This window comes from Eublepharis macularius, chromosome 18, assembly GCF_028583425.1.
Source record: "Eublepharis macularius isolate TG4126 chromosome 18, MPM_Emac_v1.0, whole genome shotgun sequence".
Classification (NCBI taxonomy): domain Eukaryota; kingdom Metazoa; phylum Chordata; class Lepidosauria; order Squamata; family Eublepharidae; genus Eublepharis; species Eublepharis macularius.
The window spans coordinates 23,623,414-23,634,592 of record NC_072807.1 but is presented as its reverse complement, the minus strand read 5'-3'; positions in this window follow the sequence as shown (position 1 = coordinate 23,634,592).

Here is an 11,179-nt window from a genome sequence, read left to right as displayed (position 1 = left end):
ATACGGTAGTGGCCCATTCCATTTGTGGGGGATCAGTTCCTGGGATTACTGTGAAGGGTGAAATCTGTGGGAGGCAGGGGATCTACTTCCGTTTCCTCTGTGGTTTTAAAGTATATACTGACTGTGTAGTAGCCAGGCCAGTGGGTAGCCCACCTGTAGACGTTCTTAATAAGCATGGTAATAGGAATGATATTTTTTAAAATCCTCCCTATTCGGTGCATTTTTAAAGTATCTGTTGGCCATGGTGTGTCTCCCAGTCTGTTTCTACAGATCGGGAGATTTTCAGAGCTGTGCCGCAAGGACTTCATATCCGAAGGCTGCCTGAAGAGGCGGGCAGGGGCACAAATGCTTTCCCGCCTCCGAATATTGTGTTTTGTTGCCGAGTCTTGCCCTCCCTTCGCAAACACTTTGTGTGTGTGTGTGTGTGTGTTTTTTAGAGCTCCAAGCCAAATCCACACTTAGTTTCCCTGCTGATTGACAAACCTCTGCAGGGGCGGCTCAATTTATAAGTTAATGCGGGCTTTTAACGGCTGCCTAAGAACGCTTGCAAATGGGGGATTGCCGTGAACTTTTGCAGAGTGGATTGCTGGCAGATGAGCGTGAGCACTGTTCAGTGGAAGAGGGCCCACCGCCCTTACAGGAAAGGGGGGGGAGGCACCTCTGCAGCATGCAGGCACACAGCCGTTGAGGGGCTCGTGGTCACAGCCCTGGTGACTAGTGCAGACTGGTGAGATGATTACCTGTCTCCCTCCCCCTTCCCTGGGTGCTGCTGGCCCACTTAGCATAGATTGGCCCAATGCTGAGGTGGCAGCCCTGGGGCCTCCGCCGCCACTTCCTGATGTCTTCCAGTAAGGGTGCCAGATTTCATTCCCTCATTGACTGTGCTCAACTGTAGGAAGTGGGCAGTTTGCCAGCAAACAACTGCAAGGGCAGTAATTGCCGGCACCACACCTGGGCTTATGTTGTCTGAAAAAGACCAGTCTTGAACCCAGAAGAACCAACCTCTGGATGAGCACAACTTCCTTTAGGCTGCTATGGCTGCAAAGAAGGTTATCTTGCCAGGAATTAGCAATGGATCGGAACCGTCAATGATAGGGAGATCAAACCATTGCTCCAAGGAGCCTTTTGACAGCCTTCCTTCAACTTAATTTGGAGGAACCTTTTAAATTGGAGGAAGACTTCAAACGAGCCCAAAGGAAAAATGGGATATAAATACTTTTAATTAATAAATAAATGCTTAGTAGAGTGGTAGGATAGGGGTATGATCCGCACCGCAGGCTGTAGATTGTTTTGAGTCCCGCCCCCCCCCCCCCCCCGCTCCTCCCAAGAAATGTCTTGCCCAAGGAAACAGGTTTGGATTCGGAAATTTGCACAGCAGCTCCTGGAATACATAACCCAAACTTTCCAGCCGTGCTGCTGCTCTGCATTCATATTTATTTAAATACGATATTTAAAGGGCTCGGAGAGAAACAAGGCACTGGGGACTCTCGAAATGCATTTGGGGATCCAAGGATTTGAAAAAATGATGGTTAGAGGCAAAGAATAGTGGTGGGGTGGCTAAGGATTGAGTTTCCTCGATTCAGTGCTACAAAGCTGGCCACTGTTATCTGCAGGTTTCTCTCCCTTAAAGCCTTTTAAAATTTTAGGAAACATAACTTGAATGGTTGAAGAGAGGGCAGATATTTTCCCCTGCGTATTCTCTCATCCAAGCTTAAGGTGTGTGTTTGTTACCGTTGCAAGATTTGAAGAAGAAAAACTATTTTTTTAAACACTGACCTGTTGCTGCTTTGTTTTCATTTAGAATAATGTGCCTGTGCTTCTTTCCCCCCCTTCACCTCCCAAAGGGATTAAATGCTTCAAATAGGCCAAGATCTTGCAACATCTCAGCTGTCGTTTTAAATGGTCTATGCAGCATTGCCTAGGGTTGCTTCGGCAGTCCATAATGGTGGCTTAGATCTTCCAAGATCGTCTAGTAAAATCTGCACTTTCCCACTCCTGTGGATTCTTTCCTCCTCTCCTTTTAAGCTTAAGGCTTCTCAGCCAACCTGGGAGCTATCCTAGAAATACCTACTGTAGCCAGCCCCATTTTGAGGATTTAATCTTCATAGGGAGGGCCACTAACGGCTTCGAGATATATATCCGGTGAAATGTCAAAATGAAACAGCATGCAAACACCTTCACCAGATACAATTGTTTTGAAGCCAACGCTATTTGTTTTCACAACCTGTATGGAGTGAAATTTGGAAGGGGCAGGGAATAAATGTCCAGTAAAATATACATGCTTAGTTTGGAGTTGTGTTACTCTCAAGCTAGGTGAAACACTAGGAGATCCACGATTAGAGGTTTCCTGCATATTCTAAAAGGTCACCAGCAACTCCTCAATGTTGAGGTTGATTCCCATTTCCTATTTGCTTTGGGGGGGGGAACAGTCTGGAGGAGAAAAATGAGGTTTTATCTTCAGGGTGGGGTTCAGCATTATTCCTCAAGTCTTTGCAGGTTGTTAACAGCCATTGTAGGGGCTGCTTAAGAATCTTGATTGCCTCCATTCCCTCCCCACCATCACCACAGTTCTGAATATCCAAGATTTGTGGATGGCCAGGGTGGACTATATCATACGGCATTCATTCAGATCTCTGACAGAGATGTAACTTTTCCATTATTAAGCTCTTTTTTGTTTTTGCTCTTCCTGCAAGGGACTCCGGGTGCAGGCATGGGTCTCTTCCTCTCCATTGTACCCCCCACAACATATCTATGAAGTAGTTTGGGCTGGAAGCAAATGACTAGTCAAGGTCACACTAGGGTTTCAAGACTTGCCTTGAGCACAGTACTAGTAGTTCACCACTCTAAACCTATGCCAGGATTCTCTGACCTCTTTCAGCCTGTGGGGACCTTCAAAACTCAGAGAGCAGGTGGTGAGTGCCGCTCCAAAATGGCTCCACAAGAGGCATAGCTAAACCCAAAATGGCTGCCTTAGAAGGCAGAGCCAAATGGAATACTTTCCTCCTCACAATTCCTGGGAAGAAGGAAATCCTGAAGGGGGACTGGAACCATACACTGACTAAGAAAAACCTGGGTACTTACGAGTCCTGATCCTTCAATGGAAACCCTTTAATTTGGAAGATGGCAGCCAATAACAAGCCCTCCCTTGCGATGGCCCTACCCATTTTCTGAAGATCCTAGCGGGCACCAAGGGAGGCACTGGTGGGCATCACATTGGGGAACTCTGGTCTAAGCCTTGCACTGGAGTGGCCAACTTCATGCAAGTGATGAATGGGAGAATCAAGTTTTGATAGGGAGCACTTCAATGTCGAAAATGACTCCGCAGAAAGGCATTGCGGTGACTGTCACGGAAAGGCGATGGCCAATACTTGGCCCACTCACACATCTGATCCGCAGCTTGGTGCTGCGATTATGAAGCGACAAACCTGCATGGGTGAACCAGCTATTGAGATTCTATAATCAGCAGCACCCACAAAGCCCTGCGCACCTGGAATGGGCACTGGCAGCAATCCCTCTTCATCGAAGGGTTTCCAACCAAGACGTTCATGGGGATGCGTGGCATAAATGGGAAGGGCATTTGATAGGAAGGAAGTCAAGGCCTGCGTGCCCTGAGAAATCCCAGCCTGCTTTTCAGCCTTGGATTTGATATACAACGAGAGAATCAGCCCAAGCACGCTTTCCTTTCTGAACAACAGGTGCGGCCCCGGAGTTGGTTGGTTGGTAGCTCAGTGGAGACTGGAAACCCAGCAACACCAGGATTTATATGCACCTGTTACCTTTGGAGAGCACTTGGAGGGGGCATGCTTACCCCTCCCTCCCTGTCCCCCACTTCAAGATGGAGCTCTTGCTAATCACTGTAACCATGACAACCAGAAGTGACAGCCCACAAGGGCAGCTCTTGATGCAGAAACGGCCTCAGCGCATTGGCAATGGACTGTCAGGTGCAGGGGGCGGCAGCTGGTAGAAAACCTGGGGATTTCTCCACCCTGCTTGTGGAGCAGCACTCTTGCATCGGCCCGATGCTTTGTTGTGATACTCCATGCAAATAAGACACCCCGGTCCTTATTGGAACCTACAGAAGCTTGTCCTTTCTTGACGCCATCCAAAGGCCAGCTTATGGAGAGCGGCAGGCAGATTTGGTGGAGAGCTTCCATGACTGTCTGCAGCTGCGCAAGCAGCCGCTTTTTCCACTTCTTAATTATGAGAGCTTTCTTTCCTTTTATGTGTAGCTCTTGAATCCCAATCAAGCACCACTTCTCTGTAGAACCTAAATATGGAGAATCAGGGAAGATTGCACTTTGGAATGCTTCCCTCTGTTAAAAATCTTCCCCTGTATCAAAAACCAGCAAAGGGGAAACCAGCGTAGGGTATTACCTTGTAGTGCTAGCTTTCTATTTACAGGGAGTTTTTATGCAAAGGAGTATTCAGAGCGGGGATCCACTGACTGCCAGCTCAAATAGTACGGTCCATTCTATTATCTTGGGGCTCTGCTGGCTCACTCTCTTGTTCTCGTGACTCAAGACCCAGTGAGTTCAGAGGAACCATAGTAATTATCATAGTATTGGGTTACACACATCTCTGTGGATTGTGAACTAGTACCTCAAGCTGTGATTTGTCCCAGCTTTTGTCTCTCCAGTTAAAAAGGACAAGAAAGTAGGTGATGTGAAAGAACCTTGCCTGAACCCCTGGAAAGCCGCTGCCAGTCAGAGTGGACAATAGTGATCTCGAGGGACCAATGGTCTGATTTGGTATAAAGCAACTTCATGTGTTAAGGCGATGTGAAAGACCTCTGCCTGAGACCCTGGAAAGTTGCTGCCAATCAGAGCAGGCAATACTGACCCGGATGGACAGATGGTCTTATTCAGTATAAGGCAGCTTCATGTAGTAAGGCGATATGAAAGACCTCTGCCTGAGACCCTGGGGAGTTGCTGCCAGTCAGAGCAGACAATACTGACTTTAAGAAACTAAGGGGTCAGGCTCAGTATAAGGCAGCTTCATGTGTTCCTCTGGTTTATGATGGTGCAACTCCTGCTTGGAAGGTGAAGGGAGAACTTTTACTTGGCTCTATTTTGGCTTCTCCAAATTATTCAAAGAAGTGGTTTGCTTTTCAAAAGGGGCCCTGGTTGTGATGCAGTCTGTTTGCACCATGCTGGCAAAGAACAGGCAGAGGGGCCATGGCCTTTGCTTGCAAGCTTGCTTGACAAGTTAATTTTCGTTCCCACTTGTCCCGAGGATGTGCTTGGGCAGACCTGAGTGCTGACAACCCAACGAATAGATGCGTCTCTGCCATAAACCATACCAGAGCAAATGAAAGTCCTGGCTTTCACAAAGTGTGACAAGAAGGCCATTTCCACCAATTGCTCTGGCCTTCGGGGCAGGAGGATGGAGAGATTGCAATCATCTGTCTTTGCTTCTGTCAAAGACCTGCTGTGGGGTCTTGGCATGAGGTCACAGCCCATGGTGTATGTGTTTGTGTATATGTGCACATCTACAGGTGCAGGGGAAGAATGAATTAAGAAAAAAAACCCAAAGAAACTGAAGACCTGGAATCTTGCGCTGACAATTGTTTAGTTTGAGTCTTGCAAATAGGGTCACAATGGCCCCACCCCAGTTTCTAGATGTCTTTCAGGACCTGCTGTGGCTCAGCTTTGACATGGGGAGAAAACTAAAGGGGAGAGGAGCCTTCCAATGGATCCTGCTAGATCCAAAACACCAAGCAGTAGAGGTGGGCATGAACCGAAATATGGACCAAAGTTCGTCATGAACCAGGCTGGTTCATGGTTTGCAAACCGGTGGTTCATCGGAGGGCATTTCTGATGAACCGCAATGATTTTTAGGGCAGTTAGTTTGGTTTGTTTTTCGGTTCATCACTGCAGACAGTCTGGTGCCGATCAATCAGTTTCCTAGGCAACCGGGGTGTGTGTGCTTTCTGCAGACCTTCTGCTGACCCGGAAGTGACATATTCATGAACCAAATGAACCAGTTCGCAAACCGAGGAATTTCATGCTGGTTTGTGGTAGCACGAACTGCAACGAACTGCCGTTTTCCCGGATTGTGCCCATCTCTACCAAGCACCCTAGAATCTCCACTGAAAGATCTTCTGTCTGCTTTACCACAACGGGCTCCTGTTCAAGGACCAGTGGCTGGGTCAAGTCCACTGGTGGACTTGACCATTACCAGCACTCCCAGGCTCTCCTTAGGGACCTCAAGAACAAAGACATTGGAGGGACCCAACAAGGGGGTCCAGTAGCTCGAGGCATCCCACAATCCAGCATCACTCATGTGGAAAACACAATGCTGTAGATTTTTGGCAGGATCAGGGACCCTGCTTTGGCTACAGGAAAGGGAGGGGAAAATCAGTTCTCTATATACATTCTGAGCTGGGTTCAACGCTTCCTTAGTGGAATAGTCCTGTGCTGGGAGGGTTTCCAGCTCTGTGGTTCCAGCTTCTGACTTATGGACACCTCTACCTTAGCTTGAACATGGCTGCCCTGTGTGACTGTGGCAAATGTGTGCCAAGCTGGCCAGGTAAGTAACAGGACATGATGGTTGCTGTAGGCCTCTCAGGGTCCTACTAGATTGGGGGCTAGATTTTGCCCAGTTGCTCAACGTCCGCTTGAAGACTTCCAAGCAGCTGAGCCAATTTAGTTTTTCTGGGCTCGGGTAAGGTCAGGCTGAAGTGCCTTAGAGAAGTCTAGGAATGCTCATTGCAGCAGGCATTTGACAAGCATCCCAAGTGCATGCTGCTCCCAGCTTTTGCTGCCTTGGAGGGTTTTTTGCCTTTCTCATTTCCTTTTTCTAAGGAATGCAACTTCAGTCGATCTCCCTCTCGCCATTACAGAACCCTTCCATCAGGGCTGCCTCTCAGATGCTCTTAGCCAGTTCAATAACAAAAGCATCCCAGCGGCTCCCAAGACAGAAGGAGTACCAATTAAAGCCAGGGTGTCTTGTGGGGAGCAGAGCATGTGCGGTGAAAGTACGAAAACAACAACTGGAGGGCCCTTGATCTTCCTTGCCCTGCAAAGTTGTACTTAAGGAACCCGGAGAGGCAGGGGGTTTAGAACAGGCTGCTAGTGAACTGACACTCATATTGCAGAAGTGGATGGAGGTTAGGTTGGAACACTCCCCTCTTGTCCTTTTGGAGCAGGGCAGATATCTTCTTTATTTTATTGAGCCTTTTCTTTTGGATTGCACTGGACAACTCTGGTAAGGAGTTATTGATTTATTAGCTCCTTCGATTTGTAGTTGCTGGCAGTCCCTCGCTTTCCATTCATAGGTGCGCCAATCAATATTGAACAGTGCTTGCTTTTTTCATGGCCAGCTTTGGTTCAGAAGCAAATATAAGCATTGGTGTGTCTCTAATGAAATGTCAGCGGAGTTCATCTCCACGTAAACAGTTATTAACATAAGGCTGGTTGCAAAAGTAGTAGCACTACGCACCGTATGATTCTTGCACAGCTCTGAGTGCTTACCTTGAAAATGCATTCTGTATCTGTATACGGATACAGAATGTATATGTGTGCTTGCACCATGTGCAAGTTCCACACTAGTGCAAGTTGACTGCTGGATACACACAACTGTAAAGAAAGAAATGGGGGTTGGAACTGCAAAAAGTTAAATTGTCACTCCTGCTCGATTGACCAGAAAATAGAAAAGGGATGGATCCTTATGGTCACTTTTGGGGCAAATCTCTGCTCGGATCACCCAAAGGCACACACATTGGGGCTTTCAGATCTTTGCAAGGCCTAAACTATACATGCTGGTGCCCGGGTCGTCTTCCCTTTCCACACTGCTGGGTAGTCTTGCTTACAAGTTCCACTAATGGGCTTTTAGCAAAGAAAGATACATTTTAAACCAAAAAACCATGCGTTTATCTTTGTATATCTAAAAGGACTTTGGACTTGCATTTCTTAAACAATGTCCTTTAAGTGAGTCTGTGTATTTTAACGCTTATGAATAGTTAATGTTAGAAACGGAAACTGAATAAGAACAGTTATTTTTAATTTCAGAAGCTTTTACCCACTTATGATGAACACCTTTCTTAAATCAATAAGAAGTGACGCTTTATCCCAGTCGAGCACTTTTAAAGCAAATGTCCTGTTTTTTAAAAAAAGAAACTTGTTCTTTCAATATGAAATATCACAAAATATAAGCCTGTTTTTGCCTTTAAAAAAAATCGCGACGTTTTGTGTGAGTACGGTCCTACTTGCTGCTTTCTCGTCCTTGAATATATTGAAAAGAGCAATTAAAATTGTCTGAGTTGTTATCTTCGTGATAAGGAAAGCATTTGGAGCTTTTTACTTAGAAAACAGCTAAGGAACGGACATATAATGGCATATAATGGTATGGGGCCAGGCAACAGCAAGAATTGTTCTCTCTCTCTCAAGAGTATCAGAACTGTAGGCGTAACCCATGGAACTGATTAGCAATAGATTTAGCAATGTCAATGGTTATTTTTTCACCCAGTAAGTAATGATGGAACTCACCACCATAAAATGGGTTGTCCGTGGCTTTTGAAAAAGGATTAAGAAGACATGTTCATGGAGGATAGCATCTATTGCCCTGATGAACCTACATGTACAGAGGCAATCTGCCTCTTGATTCAAAAATATAAATAGAAGCTCAAGTCCAGATAAGACTGAGGTGCTGCTGGTCAATGAAGAAGCTGCTTGGAGACTGTGGGGGTCAGCCTGTCCTGGGGGGCGGGATTTTCTCCCCCTGAAGGAGCAACTTCATAGCTTGGGAGTACTATTAAATTTTGGCTTACAGTCGGGGGCTCAAGTCTCCTCCGTGGCACGTAGTTCTCTTATCACCTCTGGCTGGCTCATGGCATTTGAGGCTTTTCAGATTAAAACGGTTAAATCATGGGGAGACAGCAGATGTGTGCATTGCACACTCAACTCATGCACACACACCAGGCCTTTCCAGATCACTATTCCACACAGAAAGCCCAATCTGGTTGGATTTTTTTTTATTTCTGGGCTCTCTCGTTCAGTTCCTCCTGTGATTTCATTGTCTTCATTCAACTCTGGGTTTTAGTTGGAAAGGGAGAATGGCAGCCAGCGACCTGTCTAACCTGCCACGTTTACTAGTAAAAATAGGGGGGAAAGAATGCTGTCCTTCCTCCCTTCCCATGTAGGAAAAAACAACATCTAGCCCTCCCTTTCCGTGTGCTTTTACGCACAGTGCAAGGACAGGCCAGCAGCTGGTGGGTTTAAACAGGGAGTCGTGGAAATGAAACTACAAGGCACATGAAAACATGGCAGAACAGCAGGACTCAATGGTAATAATTTATTGGCTTTGTCACTGTCATAAAGGAACATTTTATTTCATTGCACTGTGGTGGCTTGCAATGGAGTACAGTCCTGCTTGCGCACTGTGGCAACACGCCATGCCAGCGCTGCTTTGCCAGTACGTTTCCTGCCATCGTGCGTGCCTGCCAACACTCGCCTTCTTTGGGGTCCGTCGTTGTGTGAGTTTGCATGTGCTTGAGGAGAAACTCATTGGATCGATGGGTGTTTGGACGATTGACATTATTTTAGTTGCAAATGGGCTTTCAAGTTGGCCTTATCACCTAAAACAATAAAAGGCCAAGGGACATACCACCAGGGATTTACTGGATGCCCTAAGTTATCAGAGGCATTTGTTCAGTGGCTACAGAACGCGGGGCAAGAGAGCCCCGGGGGCAGAGCGCTCCCTTGTCTGATCGACAAAGCCATTTCTCCTAGGAATGGCAGCTTGCTCAGATCTCAGCTGGTCTCCATCCAAGGGAAACTTTTCTGCAATTGCCACTCATTTGCAACGGTCTTCTCTCCCTCCTCCCCTGCATTCAGCGCCAGGTATTAAAAGACACTGACCTTTTAATCAACGGTTTAATTGGAATTTGAATAGACATCAGATCTAAGCATATAACTGACAGAAGGGGACACCGAGATGCTCGAATCTTCTTGAATATGAGATTTGAAATAGCTTTTTTTTAAAAAGGGAGAGAATTATAACTTCATCAGCATTCAGCACCTAATTCTCTCATTCTTTCATCTTCCCTCCCTGATCTTAATTAATTGTAACAAATTACTATTGAGGCGTCTGTTCTGAAAGAAGTTGACCAGGCAGTGATAGCTGGTCTAGGAAAGCAAGCTGGCCAAAATTGCTGGTGCCATGGCTGAAAGGGGAAAAAAAGGAGGCAAACTAACCCGGAGATGCTGAAGATCTGTGACTAAAGAATGCAGTTCTAAGCAGCAATACCCTTCTTAAGCCCATTGAGAGCAAGAACTCGTGTTGGAAAATGGAATTTCTGGTCACAAAATTGGGTAGGATCCCTAGACGGGAGATGAAGACTAGGCTGAACCAGCCTGTTTGCAAACTCCTTTACAATTTATGCTGAGCTGGAGAAACTAAAGAGGAAGCAAACAAGGTGTTGCATCTTGCTGGCTAATGGGCAGCCGGGAAGGGAATGACCCGAGCAAGGCACAAAAGCCTCTGAAGAGCAAAGCAAACACTTAGGAACAGAAAAGCAGCCTTCAGAGCTAAGATGTGAGAAGGGGGCCGAGGCCTCGCACCATTGCCTTCTGACAAATGCCAAATGCTAGCAGCGCTAAACAGAAGGATCTGTAACGTCTTTGGGGACTAACCCTATGTTGACCACAACTGGAGCATCTGTGTTGCACACCCTCTATGTTTCCTGTTTCTTGGGAACAGAAAGTTGTGCCCATTTCGACAATATTGGTATTAATATTCCTATTGCAGCTTCTGGAGGCTTGATCAATCGAGAAAAGCATTAGCTGAGTTGCTGGCAAATACTGGCAGAGGTTACTGCTGTTTAATCGAAGCTACTTTGGTTGCGTGTTGGTGGAAGAAGAAAATGAAACATCAAAGATGGCCTTTTAGGATGATGAGTGGGAGGTTTAGACTAGTGGATTTCTAGTCGGGTGGATCGCTCTGTTCTGCACACCTAAAATGAATAGGACAAAGGCTGTAAAGCGTAGTGCGATGGTCTTCAATATTTCCAGCTCTCGAATTTTGAGTTGTGAGCATGCAGTGGGCAGTCATGTGATACAAGTCCCATGGTGTGGTGGAGTGGTTAGTGTCAAGACGAGGACCAGAGATGATGGAGTTTGAATCCCACACTTGACCACGGAAGCCCACCTCTCACTAGGTAGTTGTTGTGGGGATTAAGTGA